Source organism: Urocitellus parryii, chromosome 3, assembly GCF_045843805.1.
Source record: "Urocitellus parryii isolate mUroPar1 chromosome 3, mUroPar1.hap1, whole genome shotgun sequence".
Classification (NCBI taxonomy): Eukaryota; Metazoa; Chordata; class Mammalia; order Rodentia; family Sciuridae; genus Urocitellus; species Urocitellus parryii.
In genome coordinates this window covers 3,419,391-3,431,764 of record NC_135533.1, presented here as the reverse complement: position 1 = coordinate 3,431,764, position 12,374 = coordinate 3,419,391, and positions in this window count along the sequence as shown.

Here is a 12,374-nt window from a genome sequence, read left to right as displayed (position 1 = left end):
GTACCAGCACTTTCCAGCTTCTCTCCCTGGGGGCCCTGCTACCAGCAGCAGAAGCCTGGACTCCCACTGCTGCCCCGGAGGACCAGCAGCCAGGCCGGGCTCTGCAGCTTGACCAGGGGAGGCCTGGCGCAGGGTGAGGGGCCCCTTTGGTGGATGAAGGCGGTCTTGCTTGGAAGCGTGAGGCAGTGTAGTGGGTGGACATGCATCTTCCACCTCAGCCCCCCCAAAAGGGCACCACTGGTGGGTGGCTGTGACCTGCCAGCTGGTGGTGACTGTCACCGGACTTAGAGTGTGAGCATGTGGCTCTTGAGGTCCCTGGTGCCCCCAGGAAGACAGGGCCCAGGACGGCCCTGCCTCCCCTTACCTCTCAGAAGCCATCCACAGGCTCTGGGCTGGGGACAATGATTCCAAGAACTGTGCGGGACTGCAGAAGGCTTGTGACTTCCTCTTCTGTGTTTTTAAAACTCCTCCGTCAGTTTCCCTGTAGCTGTTGGCAGCAGAATCTTAAATCAGTAAAGGGCAGTCATGGTGTGTCCTGCTTGGGACCAACAAGAGGAGGGAAAGTGACTGACCATGTCCTGGCTGGCAGCCAGGCTGGGAATGGGGGAGGAAGGGCAGGGGACAGGACCCTAAGGGACAGAGCAGGTGATGGTAGCCATAGAGGGTGTGGATAAATGTTTCCTGGGATGTGAGACAGGCCCAGGTGCAGAACACAGGGCTAAGGTTCCCACGGAGACCAGAGGACTGGAGGTTTCCCGCCAGAGGCTGGGTGGACAGTGCTTTCACCAAGCTCACAGTCAACCTGTGGGGAGAAGCAGGGCTGGGCGCGGAGAGGGTGGAAGGAGATGTGATGAGCTTGCTGTTGGGTGGGAATGTGGGAGGGCTGTGAGCACCAGGTGGGCGATGGTGGGACGGGGCTGGACGCAGCTTTCAAGCCACAGCAGACTTCAAAAATTACATGTATAAAAGATGCAGGAAGCAAAGGAGTTGTGCAAAAGGCCAGTGGGCACAGGAGAAGATGCTCACTATCATTAGTGGTAGGAAAATGCAAACCAGACCATGATTAGGATAGATACTGTCTGTCTGTTTTTTTAAATATATACATTTTTAGTTGTCAATGGACATTTATTTATTATATGCGGTGCTGAGAATCAAACCCAGTGCCTCACATATGCGAGGCAAGCGCTCTACCACTGAGCCACCGCCCCAGCCCCAGGATGGATTTTATAACAAACAGGACAGGACACGCAGCTATGAGCACAACAAGGCAGAGCTTGTGCACCGCCGGTGGGAATGTGCTGTGCTGCGGTGCTTCTTCAGAAGTGTCAAGCACACCACTGCCAAACGACCCACTTCTGCAGGCACACCCAAAGGAATGGAAACAGTGTCTCACAGAGGTGTTTGTGCACCCCTGTTCATAGGGGAGTCGTACCAGCCACCAAGGAGTGGATGCAACCCAAGTGCCATCAGTAGCTGAATGCAAAAGCAAAATGTGAGGTTTACAAGTAATCGAATATTTATTCAGTCTTGAAAAGGGAGAAAATTCTGACATATGCTGCAACATGGTGGGCACGTGACGGCATTCACAGGCTCCGTGAACCAGGCAGGCAGAAAGGAACAAATTCCACTTGAGGTCCCCAGAGCAGTCAGCTTCACAGACAAAAGGCAGAGTGTGGTTGCCAGGGCCACACCCAGGGAGGGTGAGGGTTAGCAGGGACCGTTTCCTTTTCAGAGCCCGAGAAAGTTCTGGGTTTGGATCAGGGTGACCACCACATGATAATGAGAGTGTACCTGTGTCACGGAACTGCACACTTAACCGTGATACAAGCAGTCATTTTATGCAGTGCGAATCTTACCACCGTTGTGAGAAGTGGAAAGGTGGAAGGAGCAGGAGTGCCTGGGGCCCGGCTCCTCCGTGGCGTTGGCTGGCCCAGGCCTGCCTTCGCGGCACCTGGGGTGGGAGTTTGCAGGCAGTGGAGAGACAGACAAGAGCAGGAGGGGCCCTGCACCTCGCGGGCCAAACCGTCTGCACCCCGACACTCCGTGAGGCATCGCCCCAGGAAGGGGGGCCTCCACTAAGTCTTCTTTTCTTGGTGGGTTTCATTTCTGGGCACCACTGCTCTCTCCTCCTGTGCGCTTCTTCCTCTTCGCACATGAGAACCTGCTGCCTGGGGAGCTGCGTCCCGTCCCGTGATCCCTCTGGTCTTGTTCTCCTGTGTCCGTCCGTGACTGGCCCCTGGCTTAGTTCTCCGTGGGTGAACCCCAGGGGTCCTCATCATCTCTGCTGGCTGGTCATTCTGTTTGCCTTCCCCTGGGGGCCCTCCCCTTTGTGACCTGGGCTGCAGGTGGACTGCAGCTGTCCCCAGCTGATGCCAGCTCCCTGACTGCAAGTGGGGAGGCCGGGAGAGGCCTGCAGGAGAGGAGAGCCTGGTGGCCTGGCTGCTCCCTGCTTGCTCAGCAGTCTCTGTCACGACTTTCCAGGTAAGGTGACCAAGCTCTCCTGTCTGGTTCCCCAGCCAGGGGTGGGGACGGCTTCTCTTAGTTGCTTCTCTGTGGCTTCCTCACTGTCCCACTTTGGTTCCCTTAGCATGACCTTGTCTTCCAGGGCATCTGTCATTAAACCTTGTTTAAACCTTCTGGGGGAATCCTGCTCCTGCCCAGGCCTGGAAGACTCACCACCTTTTCATATCATGTGCCCAGCAAGAGGCTTCCAGAAAGAGCTAACCCCTTGGCAAGCCTGGCTGGGCCCCCTTGGGTTCCCGAGGACCAGAGGCTTGGGAAGCCAGCCGACAGCTGACAACACTGTGATCTGCTGACTTCATGGTTGCAGCATGCGGTGCTGGCCCTCACTCCAAGATCTCTAGAGGGAGGCCACTGTACCAGGACAGTGGCTGAAGGGGCCCCGCTGGCTGGCTGGGAGTCTCAATGCAGAAAGATAAAATTGCCACTTGTTTGTGATAATAGGCACAGCAGGGTCACAGAGAGCAGGGTGAGTAGACATCAAGTGTCACAGGGCATGTTCCCTGGAAGGTGTTGGGAGGACCCTCCTGCCCCATCGCCCCCTGCAACTGGCTGTCCTCATGCTCCTCTGCCTGTGGATGTGCCACCCCCGCTCCACCCCATCCTCACCTCCTCCTTCTGCGTCTGCACGTGGTGTTCTTTCTCTCTTTCTCCTCTTCTTGGAAAAGCATGGTCACATTGGATTAAGGTCCACCCTTCTCCAGTATGACCTCATCTCAACACTTGACACCTGCACTGACCTATTTCCACATAAGGTCACATTGCAGGTCCCAGGGGTCAACATATCTTTCTGGGGACACAATTTAGATCACCAGTCCTCTTTCCATGCACGGAGTTGAAGACCTCAGAAGGGCCAACAGTAACCCCAAGAGCAGCGAGGGCCACGCACCCAGTTCCAAGCACCCAGCCCCAGCTGTTGCTGCAAACCCTGTTTTCAGGCTTTTGGGGAAAGACACTGGGGCTCATTCACAGCAAGAGCACTGGCTCACTCTAAAGGGACTTGGGTGGCTGGGTATATGTGCACTCATTTAGAGCATCTATTTATTAATAGTCTTAAAAATACCTTGAGAAATCATTGGATAAATGTAAACTTAAAAAGCAAGTGTTCTAAAAATAAGAAATGCCCTGGCATGTGTGATTGTCTTAAAAAAAACTTGTTTGCTTTTAGTTACACAAGTGATTCATGCTAATGAGGAAAGTCAGAAAATAGAAGTAAAACAAGAAAATAAAAATCACCCATGACCCCAAAACCTGGAAGTGACCACGGTTAGCATTTTGGTGTATACCCACTAGGTCCTTTCACATGTGTAAGTTTGCACATGGGTTTTAATAAGGAACACTGTCCTCTATGTGTTATTCTGTGTCCTGTTTCCCACCTCCTCCCCCAGCAATTCTGGCAAGCAGCCTTCTGGGACAGCAATGGCACGTCCACCACATTCTTGCTGGCTGCGTGGGGTACATGTGTCAGATTTCTTAACCCATCTTACCATTGGACACTACAGACCATCTGGCATTTTCAGTACCATAAACAAAGCTGCAACAGATATCTTAACAGTTAAATATTTTGTGTACAACTTTTATTCTTTTTTTTAGGATAAGTTCTGGCACGGACATAAAATAATACAATCTCACCCTCAGTAACTGGGGAAATGCTTTCCAACGCATCATCCTGGTTTCTTTTTTTTTTTTTTTTAAAGGATTTCTTTTTTTTTTTTTTTAAAGAGAGTGAGAGAGAGAGAATTTTTAATATTTATTTTTAGTTTTCAGCAGACACAACATCTTTGTTGGTATGTGGTGCTGAGGATCGAACCCGGGCCGCACGCATGCCAGGCGAGCGCTCTACCGCTGAGCCACATCCCCAGCCCCATCCTGGTTTCTGAGTGTGGAATAGAATCCTTATTTGTCTTATCTCTGTGCAGGCTCTTCTGCAACCCACATGGAGACATGGGAAAGTTACTGATCATCTGGTCCTTATTTCAGTCTTTGTCAATTGCTGATGGGAAAAATGACTTTTGTTCTACTTTTCATTCACAATGTTTTTCTGTTTCCCTATCTGTATATTTTAAAATCAGAACTGGGGGTGTAGCTGAGTGGTGGAATGCTTGCTCAGTATGCATGAGGCCCTGATGTCCATCCCCTGAAACACACACACACACACACACACACACACACACACACACACACACACCATTACTTAAATTGTGCCTTAACAAGAAATGCTTAAACCATGTATATTTCTCATATTCAATAGCAGTTATAAAACAAAATAGTGCTATTAATGAATAGAACCACTATACTTTATTGATTCTAGATTTAGTTTGTTTTTGTTACATATTAAATTTTGCTGAGTAGCAACTTAATCTAAGGGAATCTTTCACTTGGTAATCATGGTTAAATGTTGCACCAATTTCCTGCTCAGATTTGGGAGTGTTGGTGTAAACATTCTATGTATTAGGAGTTCTAAAAAGGGGCTAGAATCGCCCCTGCCCCGGGCATGGGGTCATTGCTCTTCTCTGACCCCAGGGTCACACCCTAAAAAGAGCCCCATTAGGATTTGGGTGTCTGCAGTGTGGCTTCACCAGGCAGCGGACGGCCTGCACATTGAGACAGAGGAGCCGGCGGTGGCGGTGAAGGCCCTGCAGGCCTGGGCTTGGTGCCAGCTCACCTGACTGCACTGAGCAGTAGGGGGGCACTGCAGCTTTCGCCCCAAGAATGCTGCTGCTCACCTACCTGCAGCTTCTGCTTCTGAGTAAGGACACCTGGGAGCATCTCTGGGTCACTGGTTCTCGTGGCTCTGTAAATCTGAGTAAGGACACCTGGGAGCATCTCTGGGTCACTGGTTCTCGTGGCTCTGTAAATCTGCACACACTTCCTTGGTTTCAGGATCGGATTCGACATACCCAAGGGAACTGTGTGGAGGTGGACCTTGCTCTTCTTTCTTCCTAGTTCCCTGCCCTGTGAAAAGAAAAATGAGAGGCATTCCGTATCAGAGATGGTCCTTTATTTCCTTGGTAAGGGTCTCCCTCTGAAAACCATTCGCGAAGACGTGGAGAGGTTTCGGAGGCCGACTGTGGAAATAGGAATGTTTCATCTGACCATGCTGTGGTCTGACCGGGCAGCAGCCTCTGGGGATCTTTGGAGATGCATATTCCAGGCCCCACCTGCCCTCCTGAACCCAGAGGCTCCAGTGGCCCCACAATCTGCATCTCAACAAGCCTCCTGCTGCTCTTCTGGGGGAGGCTCTGGGCTGAGGCACAGGAGCCTCCTGGCTTCTCTGAAGGCAAGTCGGCAGGAGGTGCTGGGCTTACCACAGGGCCACTGTGGTGCCCCATGGCGTGGCGTGGCGTGGCGTGATAACAGCTTCTGCCTGGCCTCGGCTGGCGTCCATTCCACTGGCACCATGTGCCGCCACAGAGCCTCTCCTAGGTTAGGATCACTGCTACTTAGTAATTTTGTGTCAACACAATTTATTATAATCGATGTAATGTATCGAAATAACAGCTAAGTATATAACAAAGACAGCTCGGAAACATTGCCTCCCTCCATTCCAAGAGTCTACAATTAATGACTTATTGGTACAAAACATGTGGAAAATTGTGTGTTCCCAAAGTCGAAGGGGGAATGGCTAACTGGGCTGGAGGAGGAAGCCAGCCCAGGGTCTGCAGATGGGTCTCACCTGGGGGTGCTGGGAAGGTGCCCCGGGCCCACCCAGACCCATCAAAACCTGCATTTCCAAAAGCCCCTGGTACTTTGAAGATGGTGGTTTAATGCTTAAGCTCAGCTTTCCCTGGAACTTGATAAATATTTACTAAAGATGCCTCGTTTCTGGCTGGGGGTGTGGCTCAGGGTAGAGCACTTACGTAATGAGCAAGTCCTGTGTCCACTCCCCCAAAAGCCAAACTTCTATTTTTGGGGTTTTTTATGTAATAAAACCCCAACTCTTGTCAAAAGGGCCTTATTAATGTCCATGTGAACTATGCTGAGACATTATTAAGCATTTCCTGTAAGCAAAGTATTGTAGTAGGCACTTTTGGAAAAAAAAAAAAAAAGGGTGGGGAGACACATTTTTCCTTCCCAAATAGCTACATGAAAATAACAACTGCGCTCGCGTCTCACTCATGCATGGGAAGGAGATTTTAAAATCTTAAAGAGAGGAGCCTTCACCAAATTTCTTTAAGTTGAAAGAGGAAATTTAAGAACCAGCAGGAAAGGGAGATTTGGAAGTTGTATGAAAAGAGAAGGTTCTGGAGAGGACAGTGTCTCAAGAGAGACCTCAGCAGACTGAAATCAACAAAAACAAACAAGAACCCTGCGAAATTGGGGAAAAGGGGAGTAGGGAAGTGACAAGTTGAGAAATGTCTCGGTGTCACACGCCTGGGTGGGACGGAGTCAGGGTGAGATCATGTGCCAGGGAAGAGGAAGCGGCTGCTGGGGCAGTTTCAGCAGGCGGCGCCAGGCATGGCGTGGGGTGGGGAGGGCTGCACCAGTGTGGGGCTGAGTGGAGACCCCAGCAGTGGGCAGATACCTGGGGGCAAACGGTGATGTTGGCAAGAGATCCACATCTGCTTCATCTGAAGTCCTCGCGGGCAGCCCAGCAGAGTCAGTGTTGTGTGCGGGGTGGGTGCACCTGCCCCCAGCTGATTGGAGTCTTGATACACCACCTTGTGGCTAAAGGCTTCCTGGTGGCCTGCGAGGCATCCTGATGCCCGGGTGGCAGTGCCTTGCCCTTAGCCTGCAGGTCCTGACTTTTGCTTTCTTACCTAACTCCTAGAACCCAAGTGGCACCCTCAGCGCCTCTCTGGTGAGTCAAAGCCCTGCAGACCCTGCTGTAAGAAAGGAATTCATTGGCTGCCGGAATGTGGGGTCGCTGTCTGGCCTTATTGCCACTCTTCTGTTCTGAGGGCCTCTTGTCCTGCACACGGATTCCCAGGTGTTTGGGGGCAATGTCATCTTTCTAGCAACAAGCTTCATAGGTGCTGCCTGGGGACACGGCCACACTCTGTACCAGCAGCGCCCGCCTGGGTTCCCTTTGTGGCAGCTGAGAGATGTCAGCTGGACACAGCTTCAGGGCATCTACCTGCTACCAAGCATTTCAGGAGGCCCGAGACCCGAGAAGGGCTTTGGGTTGTGCTTCTGTTTCTGTGTTGCTTTGGAACCCCTGTGGCTGTTTCCATAAGAGCACTGTGGCCTCCGGGTTTGCAGGTGTGTGGCTGCAACATGGTGGCAGCGGCCAGTGGCTCTTCAATAGTCACACACACGGTTCTTATGTTCATGAGAAGTGACACAGCAGTAGCCACGTAGGCAGCAGCGGCAAGTCGGGGTGTGGACTGCAGCAACTGAAGCGACCAAGGAAGCTGAGATGCCAGAATGCAGGGCTCACAATGTTACAGAGTTCCTCTCTGGGGTGATGTGAAAATCTCAGAAGGTGGTGACGGCTGCCCATGGCTGAGGATGCACCTTAACGTCACGGAATCACGGAATCACACGCTTACAAATGCTTTTAACCACTCAGCAAATTTATGCTACATGTGCTTTGCCACAACACATGGTGGGGGACCCCCAGGGTAGTAACACGTGCCTGCAATCCAAGTTACTAGGGAGGCCGAGGCAGTAGGATCACCAGTTTGCAGCCAGCTGTAGCAGCTTAGTGAGATCCTATCTCAAAATAAAAAATAGAGCTTAAAAAGAGCTAGGGATGTAGCTCAGTGGAAGAGCACCCTTGGGTTTAATCCCCAGTATCCAAAACTCATAAAATTAAAAAAAACAGCTATGAAGCTATGGTTTGAATATAACGTATCCCTGTTGAAACTTATGTTAGAATTTAGTCCTCCCCTAGATATTAAGCTGTGGGACCTAGTGGCACCCTGAAAAAGCCAGTGAACTCTCCCCTCGAGTAGATGAATTCACTCATTCCAGGAATGGGTTAATGGTTCTTGGAGTGGGTGTGCTGTGAAAGCCAGTTTGGCTGGGGTGCTCCCAGTCTCTGGCCACCCAGTGCCCTGGGTGACCTTGGGGCTCTGCCCCAGGAAGCCATCCCCAGATGCGGTTCTTTGACCTTGGCCCAGAATCATGAGCCAAAATAAATCTCAAAAACTTGCCCAGTCTGTGGCATTGTGTTACTAGCCACTGAAAATGGATTAAGAGATTCAGCTTAAAAAGCCACCAGTTAAATGCCAGTGAGATTGTAGAACATCAAGCAGCCAAGAGAAGGAGCAAGAGCTGAGGGGGGCAGCAACGGGAACACAGGTGTCGCTTGAAGTACAAAGAATCGGTGGCCTGCAGGGAAAGCCCTGGGGGCACTGTGCGCCTCAGCCAGGCCACGGGACCTCTGTTAATGTCAGGTAGAAGAGCTTGGAGACCCAGAGTGGCCGGAGCCAGAGAGGATGCGTTCCCCACAGTGAGTCAGACCTAAGGATAGCGTGGAGTCCGTGAAGCGGGATCCGCCAGAGCCCAGCAGCAGGCACTCACGGTGCTGCAGGAGTCCAGGGCACAGGGCCTCACGCCACCGGAAGCCGGCAGCGGCCCTGTGTTGAGCTGCCCGCACAGGAAGGAAAAGCCCTTTCCCCTGCTGTGGTCAGTGATCCAGATTTACTTGGGTTGCAGTGTGGAGAAGCTGGACTGTGGCTTGTGAGTTGCAGGGGCTGGTTCTGGTCTGATTTCTTTGAGTTTTGGTTTCCTCAAACACACTAGAGAATGCTAAAAAATCATCAGGTGGTGTTTAAGACCACTTCCCGCTGAGTCCAATTCTCATCTTACTTTTGGTTTTGAATAATTTAAACACTTCTTATATAAACTCTTGGAAGGAAAAAAGGTATAAAAGATACAAATTTTTTGGCTGGGCACAGTGGCACAGGTCTGTAATTCCAGTGACTCAGGAGGCTGAGGTAGGAGGATTGTGAGTTCAAAGCCAGCCTCAGCAAAAGCGAGGGGCCAAGCAACTCAGAGAGACCCTGTCTCTAAATAAAATACAAAATAGGGCTGGGGATGTGGCTCAGTGGTTGGGTGCCCCTGAGTTCAATCCCTGGTAACCCCACAATACAAATTATTATTGAATAAAATATTTGAAGAACTGTTATCTAAAAGCATTCCCACTGAGCATGGGAGAAAGTTCAAATGATAAGATCAGAAACACTTTTAAAACCTTGTGCTTAAGTAATAAACACACCATCCGCCCTGAGAGGCTGCATGAACCCCTGCAGCAGCTGCATTCCCTCAAGCCTTAGTCTTCCCCTATCTCCGTGGAGGCTGTGCACCATGCGGAATAGGTACGAGTCCCAATGCTGGCTCCACCTCCGGCAGGTGAGTGACCTCCTGTCCTGGGCCTGAGAGCTCTCTACCATCCCGGGGGGGGGGGGGAGTGCTCACCCCAGGCCCTGCCTGCCCTTCCTCCTGCTGCTGGCCTGTGGAGTCCCTGTCCCCACGCCACCCTCCCACAAGGTGAAGAACCAATCCAGAAACCACAGCTCTTCCACACTGGGAAGCAGAGTTCAACTGCCTCTGCCTCTCGGGTGCCCAGCCTGAGGTCCAGCAGGGGCACCCTCCCTCTCGCTGGGTTCGAAGTGTTCACCTTTCCTGCCGTCATGACCCGTGGCCATGCATCGAATTGTCCTCAGTGTCCCCTTCCACAGCCCTGGAGAAAGCACAGCCGCTCTCAGCAGCTTGGCCAAGGAGGGCTCTTGTGGGAGGCCGGGCCTCCCGTGCTGCTGCCTGGGGCCTGTGCTGCCACCCTTTGGCATGGACCCAGGGCACTGCAATAGGGGGTGTCTGGGGATGTCCACACCTCCCCAGGTTCTTCTCCCATGTGTCAGGATAAGGTGGCACACCTGCAAGTCGAAGCTCTAAGCAGGGCTGCTCAGACGACCCCATGCAGCAGGTGTGTGGCTGGCTCTCTGCAGTTCTGTGACTCCCAGGCCATGCCCACACTGCTGGCCTATGGACACTGAGCAGTGAGGCTTTGGAGAGAGACTTAATGGGAATGACACATGCAGCCTGTGGGCCTTCTGTAATTGTCTTCCACTGTTTGAATGTAAGCACAAACGCCTCCATCCCACCTGCCATCCTGGAGATTGAACCCATCACAGAGCTACACTCCCAGCCCTTTTTATTTTCTGAGGCAGGGTCTTGCTAAGTTGCCCAGGCTGGTCTTGAACCTATGATCCTCTCACTTTAGCCTTCCAAGTAGTTGGGATTACAGGTGTGCATCACAGTGCCTAGCACATGAGCACATTTTAATAAAAATGTTCATCCAAAAATATGTTGTCTTCTGTCAAACCTCATCTTCATGTTTCCTGGAGCTCTTTCCTTGGACAGTGATAGAGCCACTCCCTGTCTGTGGTGTATTTCCTTGTGTATTAGGAAATCCAGGAGCCCACCAATCACGTCCCATGTGTATACATTGTGCGTCACCAAACAATAAATGCACAAATCACGGGCACCTCCTGCAGGCTGGGCTCCTCCATAGGAACTGAGGATGCAGAGATGTGGTTGCAGCCCTCATTCCCCAGGAATTCCTGCTCAAAGTAGTCACACTCGGGGCATTGCATTGCCACAAGGTTTAACTGTCATGGTAGACGTGTGCCCAGTTTGCTCTGTACTGTAATATATTGCTATGCAAAAATTGACACTCCATTTGTGTTTATTAATTTAAAATCCTGTTTCCAGAATGAGGCTCCCAAGAACTGTGAGGTTCTCCGAGGCTCAGCTCAACTACAGGGCCTCCTGGAAGGGGATGGCTGTCTCTCACCCTCTACCCACTCCTTGGGTTCTTATGAGCTGGCCCTGGTCATGCCGGGGCACCTCCCCATTACAACAAACCAGAAAGCCTGCAAGAGCAGGTTTGTGTCTGTCATCTTGGGTCCCCAGGTCTCAGGCAAGAGGAGGCGCTCCGGACGTCCCGTGGGACGATGCTCAGCACATCTGGGAGCCTGAGGGGCAGCACTGCATCAGTCAGGTGGGGTCAACTGGGCCACAAGACAGGGGAGCTGGCAGCCTGCCGGCCTCGCCGAACCTGCCAGCCCCAGCCTGGGGTTGTGATGTGCTGACAGATGCCCTGGGCCAGTGCCTTCCTGGTGGAACGGTTTTCGATTGGGGGGGTCAGTGGCAGGCAGGGAAATTCAGTGGCCTGGGCCTGCTTGATATCTGTTAGCGCTGGGGGTTGCAGCACAATCGTTGGTGACATTTTAAAGACATGAACTCTCTTTCTGATCTCAGTCGAGAAAAGCACAGTATCAATTTATTCCCCCAGGTTTTTTTAATTGGGTTTTATAATTATGCATAACAGTGGGATCATTATGGCATATTTGCACATGCTCATGGCAGAATTTGGTCAACGTCCCTCACCAGCACCTTCCCAATCCCGTCCCTCCCCCTTTCCCTTGCCCCACTTGCTCTGTACTACTATCTCCTTCTACTGGTGGCATTATTTTAATTAGGTATCACACACACACACACACACACACACACACATCATGTGGTAAATTTGCACACAGGCACAGTTGTGTACAAATAATCTCGTAGATTTTGTTCCCCGGCCCTTCCACTTCCTCCTTCCCCCTTGGTCTCCTCCCTCTGTTCTGTTGGTCTTGTGTTTTTGTGAGATCCCCATTTAAAAATTTCCTCTCTCTCCTTCTCTGGATTCCACATATCAGAGAAAACATTCAACCCTTGGCTTTCTGGGTCTGTCTTATTTCACTCAGCATGATGTTCTCCGGTTCCATCTATTTACCAGGAAATCACATAATTTCCATCTTTCTTTATGGCCAAGTAAAACTTCATTATGTGTATATACCACATTTTCTTTTCTAATCATTTGTCACTGTTGTTATTGTTCTTTTGGTGCTGGGGTCGAACCCAGG